Here is an 18,739-nt window from a genome sequence, read left to right on the forward strand (position 1 = left end):
ACTTCCTGCTGATAAGTAAGAGTATAACACTTTTAAACTAAGGTAAATTACATTCATCTTACTGGAGAATAAAATGGTGCTTTTGTATTAATTAAGTGCAGTAGTATTGTGGGCAACGTTTAATTGCGTTTAATTACTGTATGTTTGGGTCACACTTCATTGTACATTATGGTGTCTGCCCTTTATAAGTATGTGTGTGTGTAATTATATACCGTAGTATCAGCAATTATGATTGTTATATATTCTGTGTTCATACAATATGGGTTTATCAAGTGTGTCTAAAGGCTGATATGTTAGAAAGAAGAAAGTTGAGTTGAAATGGCAACGGCATCAGTGACGTCGATTACACAATTTCACCTGAGTCAATCACGGCATAAAACAGTGACGTATCTGTCTTGTGATTAACATATATCACTTATTCCATGAGCAGCCTATCTGCATGTATTTACTTCACATGTGTTGCTCCACCGGCTGGACTGGATGAATGTCGTCATTTGAAATAGGAGCTGCTTGTAGTGAAAGCCTGTGTCTTTCAAGGCAATAACATTGTTTGGTAATTGTCAACATTCTTAATTGGAGTGCTTATAAATGGAAGTGGAAATCATTATCAAATGGTGCAATTTGAGGTAGATCTAGATCTAGAAACTTCGCAAGGGGGGATTGTCCGGAAATTACAAGCGTTTTTAAAAAGGGCCCCATTCACCACCCTCCATCTGCCACTGGGTGTGATTTAGACCTTTTATTTAAGGTGAATATTTATAGGTTTTTTTTACGTTGTAATTGTTTGTCTTTGTAGTTGTATTTCTACATTGATATGCGCGTGACGAGGCTTCTACAGAATGGAACATTGCTTTTGCTTTGTCCGGAAAAGTTTGCCTTTCATCATGAAAGTGTTCTTGAGTACAGGACTCATTAAAAATGTATGACAGCATTGTCCAATGATTAATTTTGGCATGTGAGTCTCTTTCTCTCTCTCCTCTGACAAGCACACGCAAACACAAAGACCTCTCATTTAGCCTTATAGACTGCTCAGCATGTGCTATGTTGGTGAACATTAGTTATGCGGTGTAGCTAAGCATTCTGGCTGCATTTTTCATATGCTGCATTTGGTACTGATTTTAGGATGAATCATACTTTAGAAGGCACAGGACAGATTTCGAAAAGACTTTACCATTACAATACTCGGAATCAAAGTCCGTTCATTGACATTGTTGCACAGTACACTAACCCCCACATCAGCAAACGCTCCCAAGAAGATACATGTGTGAACATCCACACATGCATCGACACACAATGTGAGTTTAGATTGAACACAGTCCACTGTCACGATTGTAGGGTTATGTATATGTATAGAATGTTCTATGCATATCCAAATGCTAAATAATAAACAGGGACTGCAATCTCATTAAACAAGCATGAATAATTTCGTGGGTTTGACTTAGTTATTTTTATTTATTATTAGTAAATTAATTAGTTTACCAACATTGTATAATAAGAATTGTAAATCAAGCTGACTTTTTTACGTGTTAGTTATGTGTGGCTGTATAATCGCACAAGCATCAACCTTGAACATTGATTTAACAAATACAATTAATTATGTCCAAGGTACATTTAAGGCTTTGAGGTATATGTGTGTGTGCATATTAATAATATACAGCATTATACTTTATTAATGCCATTCTGAGATGAAAGTTCGAAAAACATTTTAAGAATTGTCCTGCCAGCTTTATTAATTGATTTAAAGTAAAACATATTCAATGTGTCCAGTGTATAAACAGCATACAAGACGCTAAACTGCATATGTTTCGAGTTTCACTTTAAAGTGACCAATTTCATACCTTTTTCACGTAAGTTACAATTTTTTTTGCTGGTTTTAGAAAATGTATTTCACACTCAACATAGGTGAGCAATGGAAAGTCACATAATTGGTATAGTGCTGGCTGGTGACTGTTAAAAGCTACTGGAAATGATAGCAAGACGGAACTCATGCAGGGTCGAATGCTGTTTGATAAGGAGTTTTTTTTGTTACAAGTGAAATGTTTCAGATTCCCCACAGAGAAATTGTTCCACAACTTTAACCCATATTTTGTTTTTATTCCGTAACATTCTTTATTTTTTAAATACCACACTTGGTGATTTACTGTACTATTTGCACTTCCAATGAGTACGGTTTTGGCTGCATGCGGAATGGCAATTACAGCGGTTCAATCTCCCGCGTGGGAGTTGATTCAATGGTGCACGTTTCTTATATCACCCACGAGCTATGGGGTAAAGAGTGGGCACTCCCACATCATACAAGTTATCTGGCAAGCATCGAACAGAAAGCCATGTTACCTTCGAGTTAGGCTCTCTAGAGACATGTACTGTCAGCAGTGGCTTCAACAAGTAATTGCAGGGCTGTCCCTTAACCCATTACCCGTACGACGCCATTTTAAATGTAATGTGTTTAAGTGGCGTAACGGCAGTATTTTCTATCATCAAGTGTTGTATCATGCTTTTGTTAACATTTTAATGAACAAAAATGTAAATACAATTGAATTATGGAGCATATTTAACCACAATTAGAATAAAATGACGTTACTAACCTTTAAAGGTTAACTTCTGCATATCTAAAGTAATTAATGCAATAAAAGTAGGGTTTTCTAAGGGAAAACACTCCATCATTACATATATATTAGTGGACATTGTATGTTGAAATTATCAGTTTATTAAGGCATAACTACTTAAAAATAGTAAATAAGTTTAAAGAAAGATCGTGTTATGGTGTATACAATCACAGGGCTAGTAACATGTTCATAATGCACATTGCATATCAGCATTGCCATTGCACTCATAAAGCAGCAGTCAGGCATGCTCTCAACAAATCACTACGGGATGGGTTAATCAATAATTTCATTTTCGACCTTTCAATATGGACTTGTTATGTTATACATAGCCCCACTTAGATGTCTTACCAAGTGTCCGCCTGTATGTCTAATAGCTTTGATTAATGGTGGTCAAAAGCGTGCTTTACTCTGAAAATTACCATTATAATTATTATTTTACCTACTTATATATTTATTTCTTATGATATTGTGACAGGTACTGCCATTTTCATTCTGAAAAGAAAAAAACATCTTTAAAACATAGTCATGGTTGAACTCTTATTATCTATACATATACTCTATACAGTATTATTTATTCATCTTCTTGGTTCTTTCGGTAAAGTCACGTAGAAGGGAAATAATAAAATAAAATAAATATTATTAATTGTAATTTATATGCATACTCCCATGTCATATAATATATTTGAGCACAGAGCCCTTTACCTCTGCATTGTATGGAGCCTAAACATAATTGGTGGACAATATTAATGAGAGGAGCAGTGATATAGCAGCTAGCCCACTGTGTTGTCACTAATATCAGCTGAAAGTGATATCAGAACTTATTCTGCACACTCCAAACCGCATTGATCAGTGTGGTGAAGTATGGTCAAAAAGCCCTCATGACCGACTTCATCCGTTGGTGGATTGAAAATGGCTACACTCTATTTTACTTCATATACAAATGGATGGCTGCTACCATTTTCATGAGGGTGTGCAAGTGAACCATGGAAAACTCTGGCCTGATCCCATAGGAAACATTGATGTTTTACTCTTTTAAAAAACGCACTATAGATTATATTAAAGTACCTACCTTTAATAATTTAACTAATGGACATTATCATAATGTGTTCTTTAGTGTCTAGCTGTTTAAAATAATTGCGTAACCCCTAAGGTAACCTTAAACACCTTCACCTTTAAAGGCTTAATGTATCACGTGATGTGACATGCTGGGTGCTTCTCGTGGAAAATTGTGGGTTGAATGTGAGTATGCAGCTTTTGAGGGCTTCGCTTCTTAAATTATCATTTAGGTGTGTTACTACTGTGCAGTATTTTCAGATGCCATGCTATCATTTAAGCAAGCACTTTTCCAGGTTTGAAAATACTTATGATCTGGATTGATCACCTCGAGTCTCTTAGTCCTTTGATCTCATAAGTGTTGGCACACATCAATATGAAGGCCCTATCTATAATGGTGGAGGCTTATCCATGCAGTTGACTTTAAGATCACCATTTTAATGAGGGAGTACAAGCGAACCATGTAAATGTGCATACACATATGTGCATTACATGCATAGCTTAGTTGATGTTAATTAATACATGACGTATATTGAGTCACTATGGCGTTGTGCCAGCTACTGAGAGAAGAGAGTAACTGTACGTCTTAGAGCCTCTCTCGGTCACCAGAGTATGTATAGTATACGTGACAGTCTCACGTGACCTGCAGAGGATAAGGGCGGGGGCCAGAAGGGGACCAAAGGGATAGGTGATGTAAGGTCCCAGAACTCTCTGGGAAGATCCCGAAGGGGGTGTGGCCGAGGACGGAGTGAGACCAAGCTCAGGAGGATAAAGGGGCAGTCCCGGGAGCGTTCTTGTCTGTCTTCTGGAATAAACCTGCCGTGCTACACTCTTCGGTCTTCGCTCTTCAGGCTTCGCTCTTCAGGCTTCGGTCGTCACATTCGACATCTTGGGTCAGGCAGTACTTTACTGACATGAGCCGTTTATATAGTGACCTTGTTGAGGTCTCACTCCGTGGCAGTTGCCACATAGTTATCCTGAGTGTTTTATGTAGTTACCCTGTTGGGGTGTATAATAAACTTGTTGCCTCCAAGTTAAAAGTGTCTGCCTCCGTGGGACCCGCTAAACATGTGTTGCATATTTTTGGTTTGGTTAGAAATTTTGATTATTTGCTTTTGCCGTAACGTGCCGATGATTGCCACGTTGGTTCCAAATGTAATTTGCGGTAAAAAAAATTCAAATGTGCAAATTTGGACTATGACGCCAGTACACAGCAGCCTACTTTTGCGAATTACATCATGGGATATTTAATGTCCACTGTTAAGCATACAGCGCATCTTATTACGGTTAATACGCCCACCATATTAATCAGGGCACCAGCTGGATCTGACAATTCTTGGTTGATGGTGTTTGTTTTTTCTGGATTTCATCTCTGCCTTATAATAATATGCTTATAGAGCTTGTCAAATAAATACAATTCCAATTTGTGTTGCTTACAAGTATTGGACAATGTTCCAGTGTTGTATCAAAATGTGTATAATTACCCTCAATTAAGACATCGCCAGATGGCCGCTTCATGACTGTCCGCATTGGACTAGATAGTCCACCACTCAGTTGGATGTTTACCCCTTTGAGAAAAAAACACGTCTACAATACTCAGTTTAGATTTGAGATGGTGGTGGTGGTCATAATTAATGCAATGTTAAATGTAAACAATGACCACTCTTCACATTGCTTGGCTGAAAATAATTTGGTCAGAATTGTGAATATTTTGAAGGGATATATATAAATTGTGCAATGCCACCCATTAAATGGCCAGTGATTGAAAATAATGTTCAAACAATGTTGTACAATATCATTAGAGGTTTTGACGTACAAACTCAACTCCTTGTTGATTATATGCATATATATTCTATGATTCTTTCGGTAAAGTCACGTAGATAGAAAATGTAATACAATTTGATAAAAAAATAAAAAAAATTCTATCTACGTGACTTTACCGAAATAACCATAGAATATGAATTCCTGCAGTCACGAAAGTTTTAAGTCAACATTTATATGCATCTATAACAATTCAACATCTCATCACAGAATGTGTTCCAGTATGTCACGTTTATGCCCGGTTCTCGATTAAGTATCATGGGTAATATGAATATATTTCAACACTTAAATATCTCGTGTTTTTTTCTGATGACATAGCCATGATGAAGTCCAATGGGAATGAGCTGTAACAAATCTTAGGACAACTGAATGAAGATATCTGCACGTTTGAACTCGAGATAAACATATTGACAATCTTGTTAAAACGATTAGGGATATCTGTCTGAGGGGATGCAGCTGGAAAACACATCAGTGTGTGTGCACCTAAGACAGCTATTTAAGGTGGACCAAGATCAAAAGAGGTAAATAGGGATGTTAATGAGAGCATATTGAAGTGCTTTTGGAAATTTTAAATGTATAATGAAAAGTAAACCTAGAAATGTGCGTAAATAATAGCATCCTCACGCAGTGCATATTGCTTGCTGTGACATATACTTCAGAAACATGAATAATGACAGAGTGGAAGCCAAGGGAGGGAACGTGCCTGAGAGTACATCCACCGTGGAGATGGACAAATTAAATTAGCCCGTGTCGAGGTGCTAGGTGGATTGTTACATCGTAGAACCGTGAGACATGGCGCTGGCTTGGGAAGACCAGCAGATGATTGATCTTGGTAGATGTTGATGCATTTGTAACAATGACAATTCTCTTTTTTACACATTTATCCTTAAATACTGTTCATTGCAGTAACATACATTGGATAGAGGCTCGCAGATTTAACATACAATCCATAGGTACCAGATTAAATCCTCAATAATTCAAAGTTGCTAAACCAACGATATTATTTATTCAGCCTTTGGCCTACCCTATTGTACAACCGGCAAATGGTAATTTGTCGGTCACTGCCAGTGGAGAAAGGTGTGGGTATTTATCTGCTTCTTTCGTATTTTCCTGCTAAATGACACGACGAATGGGGGTATACCATTCATGAGCAGTGGGGTAGAGCTCAATGTGGTGGGCACACATTTACAGTTTTCAGTTCAAATATTTGGAAAATCAGTTATTTATATATATATGAAATATATATTTATATATATAAATAACATGGCAAAGAGCCTGGATTTGCTTTGGCTTTGAAACTGGTTCGACAATGGAGTAAATGGCCCGTGTCTTGTAAGTGCAGCACCACAAGCGCTGGTGAGTTGTCGTCGCGGAGTGCTTAGGAAATGTTTACGGCATTATTTTTTTGCTTTCTGTGATTTAAAATTTCCTAGCAGGACCTGCAATTAAAGGTGCTAACGATTTATCTCCACCATCGCTTAGTGGACATGATTAGCGCAAAGACAAACGATCGGCATTGGGGAGCAGACTGGGCAGCTGAAGTGGGCCTGGTGGAAAAGGTTTAGCTAGCTGCACGCCGTAATTTCTATGATGCATTTTGCAGCACAGTGCTATAATTTTTGTGTTTTGTTGTAGGGTGCACTGCACACGGCTGTGGGTTCTGAGAAATAGCAAGGGAATTTAATTACATTGGGTACAAATCAATGAATTATAAAACAAGAAAAAGGAAAAAAACTAAGTGACCGGTTAATGAGATAATATATCAACATTCACTTAATTTGATGATGAAGAACAATATTCAATGACAGTGGGTTTGCAGGTAGGATTCACCATGAATTCAAGTAATTATATTGGTTATTAGACATGCGTGAGGTAAATAAGGGGCAGTTTGCTAGGGTAAACATTCAATTGACACATGGCTCACGTAAGCATAATTTGGCCAATGCACTGGAGAAAGCATGCCAAGTGAATTTAAAAGATGGGGTTTATTTTGCTGGGTGGCCAGTTGAGACATTGCCTTACACTCAGTGGAAAATATGCTTTACATTAAATAAACCAACGTTGATGATGAACGATAGTGATTCGTAGCGTTGACCTAACATTCAATAGTAATATACTCCATTGCTATCATATAGTGGATTAAATTCACAACCACAAACAACTTATACTAAATAAATAAAGCACACGAAAGTAATGCACACACAACAAGGTAGAAATGCAGACAGAGAGTGCACGTGGATATAGATACCACGGGTGCATGATTTAGGTCTAATGAGAGTCAATAATATGGGGACCGATCAAAACCTGAATAAAATTTTGACCCAATCAGATCTGTGTTATGAAATCAGATCCGGATTGTGCATCGATTAACAATCTCTTATTCAATCCTGTGTTGCTTTAAAGCTACGCTTATACTACTTTACCATTGCCAAAGTAACATAATGTAACCTTTCAGTGAACGTCATTTGAACAACAGTGCCCTATTGCTGACAGTTGCGACAGCCAAGGGGGTAGGAACACTCAGCAGTTTCACTTAACACGTGTCGTTACCAGTACGATTATTGGTTCAATTAATGTGGATTACTTATTATGCTGATTCACTCCTTTGTGGGAGTGATCATTATTTGAAAAACGAATTATGTTTTAAATTTTGACACAACCTATGAATTGGTAATAACCCAAACATTTTCAAGGGCGCCATGGTGTCCTACCTTCTCAGCCGCAGTGTCTTCTTAGCCAAAAGACACAGTTTTTTTAAATCCGTGAACAGGTTACTGCGTACAGCCAAATGGCTTCTACTAAGCGGCTGTTCGGAAGCTGTTCAAATAAAGTGGTTACAATGTAACATGATCATGATAACGTTACGTTTCTTGGCATATACTGCCAAAAAGAAAATGCAGATATTCTTAAACTTTTTTTCCAGCCCACTGAGTTACATAGTTATTTTTCAGAAACCACTTGGCCACAAATGATAGCTCAATGAAGTGGCTTATCATGTGGAAATTTATAACAACCAAATGCTCTAAACGCACATTTCTAAATGTGGAGGGAAAGACTGGAGAACTCAGAAAAATGTATGCCACCACAGGGAGAACATAAAACTCCAATTATACAAGTGTCAGGGTCGGGATTGAACCCATGAACTCTTAGATACCAGGCGAGACAGACAACTTATCACCATGATTCTGAAACGAACTGGTTATGCACCTATAATAAACGAAAAAAAGGTGCAGACATACAAATGTGCAATGACTTCAGGATGCATGAGGACCGATGTATATATTATACCAACGAAACAATATATGAAAGTTGTGAAATGTCACCGGCGGCAGCAGCCCAAAGGACACCCACGTATGCAGTTTTTGTAATTGACGAAAACCAATGTAAGATTGGTGAAATGCACGTGGGGAAAGTCAGTAGTGCTGAATTAGTGTTTTTGATGAAGATGTTTCACTATTTTGCCACCGCCATTTTTAGAACTCCCCAGAGAAGGTTTATTACAGTGCAATTACGTTCATATAGTTTCTTACAAATGCTAAAGATCATGCACGTGTACTGCCTGCTTGTTTTAATCCACTGATGAATGAGGGCCTCCTCATGCCTTGAGGACTGTGAGAGATATTTGACCATACTTCACCATGCCGGTTCGTAGTGTGGGTTGATGGTTGGAGGAGCGCAGAACAGCAATGGATTTAATGCACTGCCCTTTCCTGCCCACAACGCTTGCTACTTCTGCATTTTGTACAGAGTGGCAGTCACCCATACAAGCACTATCCACTATTCTAATCTGCTCAGCATTCCGGGTGATTTGTTTGTAGGCATTTGAAAGAGAATGTACTGTTTGTGGTGTGTAAACATTGTTGTACGCAACCCACCAGCACTCCGAATTTTCTTATGGAGAGACTGGTCACCATCATATCAACGTGGAATTTTCACAAATTTGCACATAAGCACTGCACAACACTTACAATAAACTTTTTCTTTTGATATGTTTAAATGAAATGTAAATGAGTGATATTTTTAGTACTCAGAGAGTGCAGTTTGTAGACTTTTTGCATTGGTTTAAATTCCATATCCATATGACAGATTCAGTCTTTGCTTTGATTGACCGCTGTTGACTTTCCACAAAGTGATGCTTATTTGATCAAACCTGGAGGATTGGTATGTTGAGTCATCCTCAAATGGAATCACAAGCTCGTATCATGTGAGACTGGGCTCTAAGAAAAGCTGTCTCGGGTGTGGACCAACCAATTTCAAGGACAGTGCATACATTATCAGAGTTGTGTTTTTGTTTGCATTCCGACCGCAGGTATTGTGGTCAACGCAAACATGACTCCTTGTAAAAAAAGGTGTCAGTTTTGTTGCCAGATGAATGGGTAAAAAAACAATTATCGGTTTAAAGTAACTTCAGATAAATACTCCTATATGAAAGAAAAACACTGGGGGGCTTGCAGATTTTTTTGAGTGAGCATTAATTTCTCTTCACAATGTAAGCCATTAATTGAGTTCATTTCAAATTAAAAAGGGACTAAACAGTGGAGTAAAATGCTGATTAAACATTTCCACAGAATCGTTGGTCAACCGTAATACTTTGATTTAGATTAGCTTAAATTAGAGCCGTCTGCAGCCAATGGGGTGGATGTACAATTATAAAAAAAATTGCATTGGATGTCTTCTTCTGGTGGTAATAGACTCAGAATTTAGGAGGGGTTAATTGTGTACGGAGTTCAATTGTTATGCTGTTTTCTCTCTGGTCCAAATGCATAGTAAGAAATGCCATTAAACGATGCAGGGTCAAGATGCATTTGTATTTTCATGATCATTTTGATTATGACCAAAAACATAAAAAATAGATATAAAAAATTACCTCCAGTTTATCCCAATTGCACTCTCAGCATCAGTCAAGCAATGAAAAATCCCAGAATAGTGGGCACAAGTGTCAGAGGATGGCTACATTAGAGATTATTTACAGGACTTAAGAAACATTCTTAATGGGATTTTTATCCTTTACACAATCAGGTTCATTATTTCCATGCACTCTGCCCTGAGATTGTTTTTGCATGACAATTAAGACAATAAATGAATTAACAGAGCGGAATTTAGACAAATTAAGTAAAATACACAAATAGCATGTCATCGGATTTTTTTTGTGCGCACTCATTGGTGACTATGCTGAGACCATTAATTTGCTACAACAGAGAATCCAGTTTAATCATGGGTGAGTGAAACCGGGAATTAAACCCATAACATCAACAGTACTGACTCAGTGCTCTGACCTCTATGTCATCTGGTCACCTCATTCACAGAAAATAAAAATGTATTTAACAGTGCAATAGCTGGGTGACTCAGCCTTGAGAGCACTGGGCTGGCACTGCTAAAAGATCCGGAGTTTGAATTCCAGGAAGCTGCCTCTGTTGAAACCATGTCCTAATGTGCAGTGAGTTAATCTCAACCTAGTCACCATTCAATGTACAAAAAACAACATCACATTAGATTTTATTCTGCACTTAAGTTCACTAAATCCCTGGTCTTTTTAAAAACGTTTTCTTGCAACACAACAAGAGCCCAGTACAAGGCATACACCACAAGAAAGGGAGAGGATAATAAAAAACACCAACTCAGCACTCCTGTATCCAAAGATGGGGGCAGAAATTAGGTTCATTGCCCAACACACGTGGAGACTACGAGTAGGATTATCGGTATTTGTTTGGCTGTCGTGTGATAAACTTCACTGTCATACACAGTGAGTGGGACGTGCTCTATGCTCTGTGTGGACCAGAGGTTACATCAGCAGATCTCTGAGGTAGTTCCGTGATATCCGCTTCCATCGGCCATTCTCTAACACGACGGGATGCACTGCTCTATGAGAGTTCCAAAAGGATGTTTCACCTGGTGACGCGATGCCGATAGTACCATCGGAAGAAAATAATACTTTAAAAACATGTCATTAAAAGTACAAAGTACATGTTCTGAGTCTAATAAATAACAAAAGGTAAAGGTGCAGCCTTACTTGTTGGTTGCTCATGTTACTTGGCAATCGACTGACTGTGGACACTCATTTACAGTGCTGGAATGCAGTATGAAAATAAGCAATGAATAAGTAAATTAGATTTGTAAATTAATACATCGGAATTTCCAGCCATCCCAAGCAGGATCCTCATGAAAAGTATTTTTGAGTCTCATTTTCTGGGTAAATAAAATACGTTATGATAGCATTACAAAATGACATAATGGCCCCCGGTGCTTGTAAAAGGACAAACCATCCATCTTAATGCCACGACTGAACAATGTCACGCTCTGTGATGCTGTGCTGACCACAGCATTGTTGAACTCACAGGACCGTGATCCTCCTTAGGACTGACCCCACCATGGTCACAAGCTTGTGCGACACAAGCAAGCACCTCCTTGCAGCTAGAACGCATGGGAACACAAGGGAAGGGTACACTAATCCCATAGATCTCTTTAGGTGCATCGGGATAGTATAGTTGCTGTGAAGCCAGACTCTCACCTGCACTTTGGTGTCTCTAAACTGTAAAAATAAATTCAAGTAATTTCAAACACTTCATCAAAAGGGAAACAAAGATGGCAATAGTTTATATATCGGCTGTAAGAATCATATTTGTTAATGTCGGTAATGGGTGGAATTACATTCATATACAATTTAATTTGTCGTAACCAAGATGAATTTGCAGGGTGAATTGAGAAATCCGTATATTTTAACAGGTGATGCACCCAAGTGCTTTGAAAGAATGTTACTAGATAACTCAATTTGAATATTAGCTCTGTAATAACATTATTTTCAGGAATTTGTAAATCCACTGCCAGATATAGGCCTCTCCGCACTGTGTCAAGGTGATTTTCTTTACAATACCTCTACACTCTAATCAGTGCAGGTTACTTTCGGGGAGGGCCAATACCAGTTAAAATATTACTCAGCATTGATGTTGGTCATGGCCAGGAATCAATCTCGGGACACTGGGTACATCGTGAGTCTGCTAACCACTGCTCCACTACTTCACCCCCCTAGAATATTAGCCAATGTTAATTGTATATATTGCGAACGTTCTAAAAATTAAAGAACATTTTTTCTCAATTGTTTTTAGGTTGAATCAATGGTCGCATGTGTGCGACTTGCAAAAATATGAAGTAAACTTTGGAATTACATTTTTTTCTCTCATATTGGCTTATGACAGCGATCCGCATTTTATTGAATACTAGCAGGAAGTACCCGGCGTTGCCCAGGGGAAAAATATATTCTAAAACTTGTCTTAAAAACATGACATATACATACACAAGTACTAAGCGATTGTGAAAGCCCGGCATTCCATTTGTCTGTCAATTTGTCCATCAACCAAATAATAAGAGGTTTGAAAAAGTCCTGAATGAAAAGGTAATAGAAAGTGGCGGGTAAATAGTTGATCTAAAAGGTTTCCGAAAATTATCGATCTCCCCCCCCCCTCAAAAAATATTTTTACCCCCCCCCCCGTAGGCATATATACCTACACACCCTACATACATTAGAGTGATTAGTACATAGTGACTCTGTGGGGGCCGTTGGCCCCCGGGGTCCCCTCCGCCTGCATCCCCTATTCCGGTTGCGTTGCCGCACCGCCCTATTACCCGCTACGGTTTCGCCGGCATTCGAACGCGACGCCCCTACTGTTACAGCCTCGCGCCACGCTCCCACGCTGCGAGCATACGTGCGCACCGCATCGTCAATCAAGCGCTATACTCCCCCTCTTTACACCGCTACGTACAGCTCTCGCACGCTGCAAGCGTGTGCCCGTCTATAGCCCTGTGCGGCACTCGCCTCCACGTCGAATAACCACGTGACCAATGCGCACCCGTATCCGACATGTAGCGAATGTACGCGCACTCACGTACACAGCTCCCCGCGGCACTCACTCACCACTGAGCACTCACGTTGGGATCGTGCACCTGTATCGTACACGTATTGAACACACGCGCACCCACACGCGCAGCTCTGCGCAGCGCTCACTCACGTGGCGAACCACTGTGTACACACGCGCACCCACACGCTCAGCTCCGCGCAGCGCTCACTCACGTGGCGAACCACTGTGTACACACGCGCACCCACACGCTCACACTGCTCGACAAGATCACGCGAGGCCACGCTTCGCTATTAATGATTTATTATTTGCTACCCGCGAATCGATGTTAAATCAATTTGAGTCGACGAGGCTGGCCAATTCCACTAAACCTGTACCTATTCGCTATTTATCAGTTATGACCCTACTTCACCTCCTTACTCACTGCTGGGTGCCCACGGCGGTTTGCTGCTCCCTGTGTTAACAGCGTACCTCGATGCGTCGCACGGACGTCCGGGTCGCTGGCTGGAGCCGCGTCTGGTCCTCTGGCGCTGGAGAAAGAGAGCGATTTCCCCTTTGCGCCCCCTATTATCCTCCCTACATCAAAGGGATGCGGCTCTGAGTTTTTCCTTAACAATTGGCTCGCGCCCCCTAGCACGCGCACGGCGGCTCCACGGCGCTTCCACGGCGCCTTTGATATGCTAATCGGATGTGCTGCGGCACCGATTCCAAACACGCTCCTTCGGAGTGAGCAGGTAGGAACTTGGTTGGACAGCGCACTCGTGCACGACAGAGAGACCAATAATTCCTGGTGGGCAGTGTGGAACATTGTTCCTACCTGTATTAATCTCCCTCTCATGCATGGCGCCGTGCTCCTGCGCACCCTAAACTAGGCCGCCCCGTCCCTCCTCCGCCTGTCTCGTCGACCCGTGGGGGTGTGTGTGGGGCGAATGCGCCTCAACCGCGGTGGCCGAATGCCCCACGCCGCGACCATACCATATTAAGGCCGGTCGCAGCGCCGCGGCACAACGTAGCGTCGGGGGAGGTCGTCCAATTCCCTGATCGCCGGAAACCGTGAGAGTTAATCCCGATAAGGGTGTCTCGGATAAAAACCGGTCGATCAGGTGATCTCCCCTTCCAGCTCTATGGGTGGGGGGAAAATGCGTGCGGGTGTGTTCATGTGAGGTAAGGTGAGGGGGACGAGGGGTTGGCTCCGTTGCTTGGTGGTGGCGAGGTCGGGGATGGGGCGCCTGCCGAACGGCTTCGTGGCGGCGGCATCACAACTCTATAGTAGTATCTGGCTCTACAATAGTATCTGGCTCGACAGTAGCATCTACTGACTGTATCGTAGTATCTATAGACCCTACAGTAGTATCTACTGACTATATAGTAGTAACTACTAACTCTATAGTAGTATCTGCTGACTTTATAGCAGTATCTGCTCACTCTATAGTAGTATCAGTCAACTTTATAGTAGTATCAACCAACTCTATAGAAGTGAATACTGACTCCGTGCCACTCCTTGACATGCTAATTTCTCTACCCCCCCCCCCCTCTCTCTTCGCCCCCCCCCCTCTCTCTCTATTTAAGGCCTCGACACAGAGGCGTGGTTTCTCTGTGTGCCTATGTATGTGTCGCTCTCTATGTATCTCTGTGTTATCTCTCTCTGCTTATATGTCTGTCTATATGTCTCCGGTTCTATGTTTTATCTCTCTCTCAAATTTAGCATTCTCTGGAAGAATGTAATCAACTGGTTAGGGTGTTGACTGTTATGTTAGCCGACTCTCTGTGTTGTATTGCATTATATTTTTAAGTATACTAGGTTTGTTTTCTATTTCACTTATACCTGATGATGATTGCTTGTGTTGCAATCGAAACGTCGTATGCTATTATTTAATTTATTATTTTCTCTTTATACGTGACTTTTCCGAAAGAACCAAAGAGTAATTCCTGCATTCATGAAAGCTCCAAATTAAGCTATACTAACTCTTTAGCATAGTGTACTGGCCGTAGTAGTAGCTATACTTACTCTATAGCAGTGTGTACTGGCCGTAGTAGTAGCTATACTAACTCTATAGCAGTGTGTCCTGGTTGTAGTAGTAGCTATACTAACTCTATAGCAGTGTGTACTGGATGTAATAGTAGCTATACTAACTCTATAATGTAGACTGCCAGTACACTCACCCAGTTTAATAACCATTGCTACAGTCTACATTATAGACTGCCAGTACACTCGCCAAACTTAATAACCAGGCTACAGTCTACATTATAGACTGCCAGTATACTCACTCCAATTAAGAACCAGGCTACAGTCTACATTCGTTTAATAAGTTTTCTATTATTTTTAATATATTTATTTTTATTCACTTTATTTTTTATTATTATTTCATTATCTACGTGACTTTACCGAAAGAAACAAAAATATAGTACTTAACAGTGCCATGGTGAGGCTTAGTCCCGTGCAGAGCCCCCGGCCTCGTCTAGATTGCCCAGCCGGCCGAGGTGGCACCTTGGCAGGCTGGGCCACTAACCCACTCTCTCCCCCACCGCCCGCTCTACAGTAGTTATCTACGGACTATAGTAGTAGCATCTACCAACTCTATAGTAGTAACTGCACACATTGGGGTGGGGGGGAGGAAGAGGACATGACACTGAAGAATTTACCTCAGTCTTGTGTGTATTTATTTTGTGTTTTTAACGTGAATGATAATTTTTCCTGGCCCCCACCGATCGCATGTGCATTTATAGGAGCAACCATGGCTCGGCTTTGTCGCGCATGCTCAGATGCATTCTTTGGCGTGCGCTCAGCAGAGTAATATAATAAAAGGGAATAATTACTTTAAAGCCGATGGATGCGAAATTCGAATAGCGTTGGCTCACCATGGGGCTTATCGCGTGGTACCTGTGAACTTTTTAAAACATTAACCCCACGGTTCGCGAGTCAAATCCTTTACAAGTTTCGTCCACACACAGACAGCCAGAGAGACAGACACACAGACAGACAAAAATACTTTCATAGGTAAGATTTAAAATGTGCTCTGTAATAACATTCTTATTATGTACTATTGGGTATAAGGATTCAATGAGAACGTGCTTGACGCGTTTTACATGGGCAAAGAATGTCTAAGTTGGCAGTCATCAAGAAATTAAAGTCTTTGTAAAAATAGTTTCTATCAGGAATGAGATGTCAACAATGATCGAGAGTTGATTTTTAAATAGACAATAATAGGTAGTTATTAATGGCAGCCTCACTGATTGCAGTAAGATGATTAGTGACAGTATTAATGTGTAATTACAATATACAAAGCATTTATTCCTATTTATAATTTAATGACAGATGAGGTACAACCCTTTCTTGTTGTCTTCTGCCTGGCAATCTGAACTGTTGGGTAATGATAGAGAAAACTGAAGTGGAATGTCATTAAAACTGGGATTTGATGGTGATTGACCAAAGCTATGCATATTTAAAATTGTTCGAGAAGATTATTGGATCAAGCAGGGCTTAGAAAATGTGTATCTGTAATCAACCACATGTGCACACTATCAATCAAATTCTGGAAAATAAGTGATTCTCAAGTGTCTCGGTTTTATAGACAACTAACGGGGAGTACCCGGCATTTCCTGGGCGAAAAAGACACACACACACATAGACTTACACACACACAGACATCGACCCACACATACAAACACATAGACTTATACACAAAAGCACATATGGACTCACATACACACGCATCGACTTACACACACATCGATTCACACACACATCGACCGCCCCACACACACATCGACCGCCCCACACACACATATGGACTTACACACACAAACATATCGACTAAGACACACACGTACATGGACTTACACACACACATCGACCTACACACACACATACATGGACTTACACACAAATCGATGCACACACACAAATGAAAACACACACACACACACATATAGACTTACACACATATGGACAAACACACACAATAATAACAACCACCATTCGCCACTAAGTGGCGGTGACGTCACCACGACGCTTGTGCCAGGCCATGTGCACCTTGAAGCCATGTGAAGTGTCGAACGCCCGCTGGCAGGAGGTCACGGGGCAGACTCAGGTGCCACGGGTCGACTGACTAAGATGACTGGCTGATGCTCCACCTGTGCCCCCTACTGTCCCAACTTGCTGTGCTTTAGCCACATGGCGCTCCGCTTGATTGTTGTGAGCATCGCTCCTCCGCCCTCGATTGTTGTTGGAGGGCGACTGCCTCCAACTGCCCAGTAAGCGTCCTTCATGAGCCTCCTCCACAGAGGCCGATCTTGACACTGCTGGTACCAGTTATCGGCAAGTTCACTCAGCTCCACATCCTCCTCTACCACATCACTCCATCTCTTCTCTGGCCCGTGCTGCGCCCATTTAGCCCCCTCGATCCGGCCGAACAAAAGCTTTTAGACATACGGTGGCTGGGCATGCGGGCTACATGGCCCAGACAACGCAGCCTTGCCTGCCATAGGAGCTCACCAATGGGACTTTGTCCAGATCTTTCAAGGATTTGTGAGCTCACACAATCCAGCCTGGTTAAACCCAGGATGGATCGTAGGCAGGCCAGCCTAAATGTGAAGATGTTCCATTCGGGGGGTCCACGTTTCGCAAGCATAGAGAAGGGAGGGAATGACCATGGCCGAGAAGACCTGAAGCTTCGTGCGGAGCGAGAGACCAGCTAACTTCCACACAGCGTTACGCAACCGATGAAAAGATAATGCCGCTCGACTGATTCGGAGTGAGACCTCCGCTGTTTAACTGGAGCCGGTCATGAGAACACTGCGCAGGTATGGGAAACTCTCCACTAACTCCACTACTGCCCCATCACCAATTGCGAGTTGTGGGGGTGGACTGTCCGATGGTACAAAATACCCAGGCAGGCGCTATGTTTTGGTGGGGCTGATGGTAAGGCCCCACCTCTTAGTGGTAAGTTCCAGGTTCAGCAGCAGCGCCTACAACTCCTCCTCTGAGTGAGCAGCTATCACCAGATCATCGGCATACATAACATGGTTGAGCAATAGCGATCCATCCCTTGACCGCACCCGGGCATCGATCAGCCTCCCATTGTATCTGTACCAGATGGAAATTCCTCTGGTACAGCCATTGAAGGCTTTACGAACTACGTGGTCAAAATATATGATAAATAATGTGGGAGCCAGAGGACATCCCTGTCACATCCCAATGTTTACAGGGAATGGCTCTGACTCCATGCCACATAGTTTTACCCAGGCCCACTCACCATCATGAATGTCCTTAATGTTCATGAGCAAAATGTCAGGGACTCCGAAAGCATGAAGAACAACCCGGAGCCCAGGCCACCTGATGGTATCATAGGCCATGACCAGGTCAATAAAGCAGAGATGTAGGTCTTGTTGGAATTCCCTACACCTCTG

General features: G+C 41.4%; 1 protein-coding gene across 1 annotated transcript in view; it reads left to right on the plus strand.

The window, feature by feature from the left end:
- Nucleotides 1-18,739, plus strand: part of LOC133348561 (transmembrane protein 132E-like) — a 412,755-nt gene that overhangs the window by 182,713 nt on the left and 211,303 nt on the right. The window lies entirely within an intron of this gene.

The sequence above is a fragment of the Lethenteron reissneri genome, chromosome 27 (assembly GCF_015708825.2).
Source record: "Lethenteron reissneri isolate LAM-NWPU_2019-01 chromosome 27, ASM1570882v1, whole genome shotgun sequence".
In the NCBI taxonomy this organism is placed as follows: domain Eukaryota; kingdom Metazoa; phylum Chordata; class Hyperoartia; order Petromyzontiformes; family Petromyzontidae; genus Lethenteron; species Lethenteron reissneri.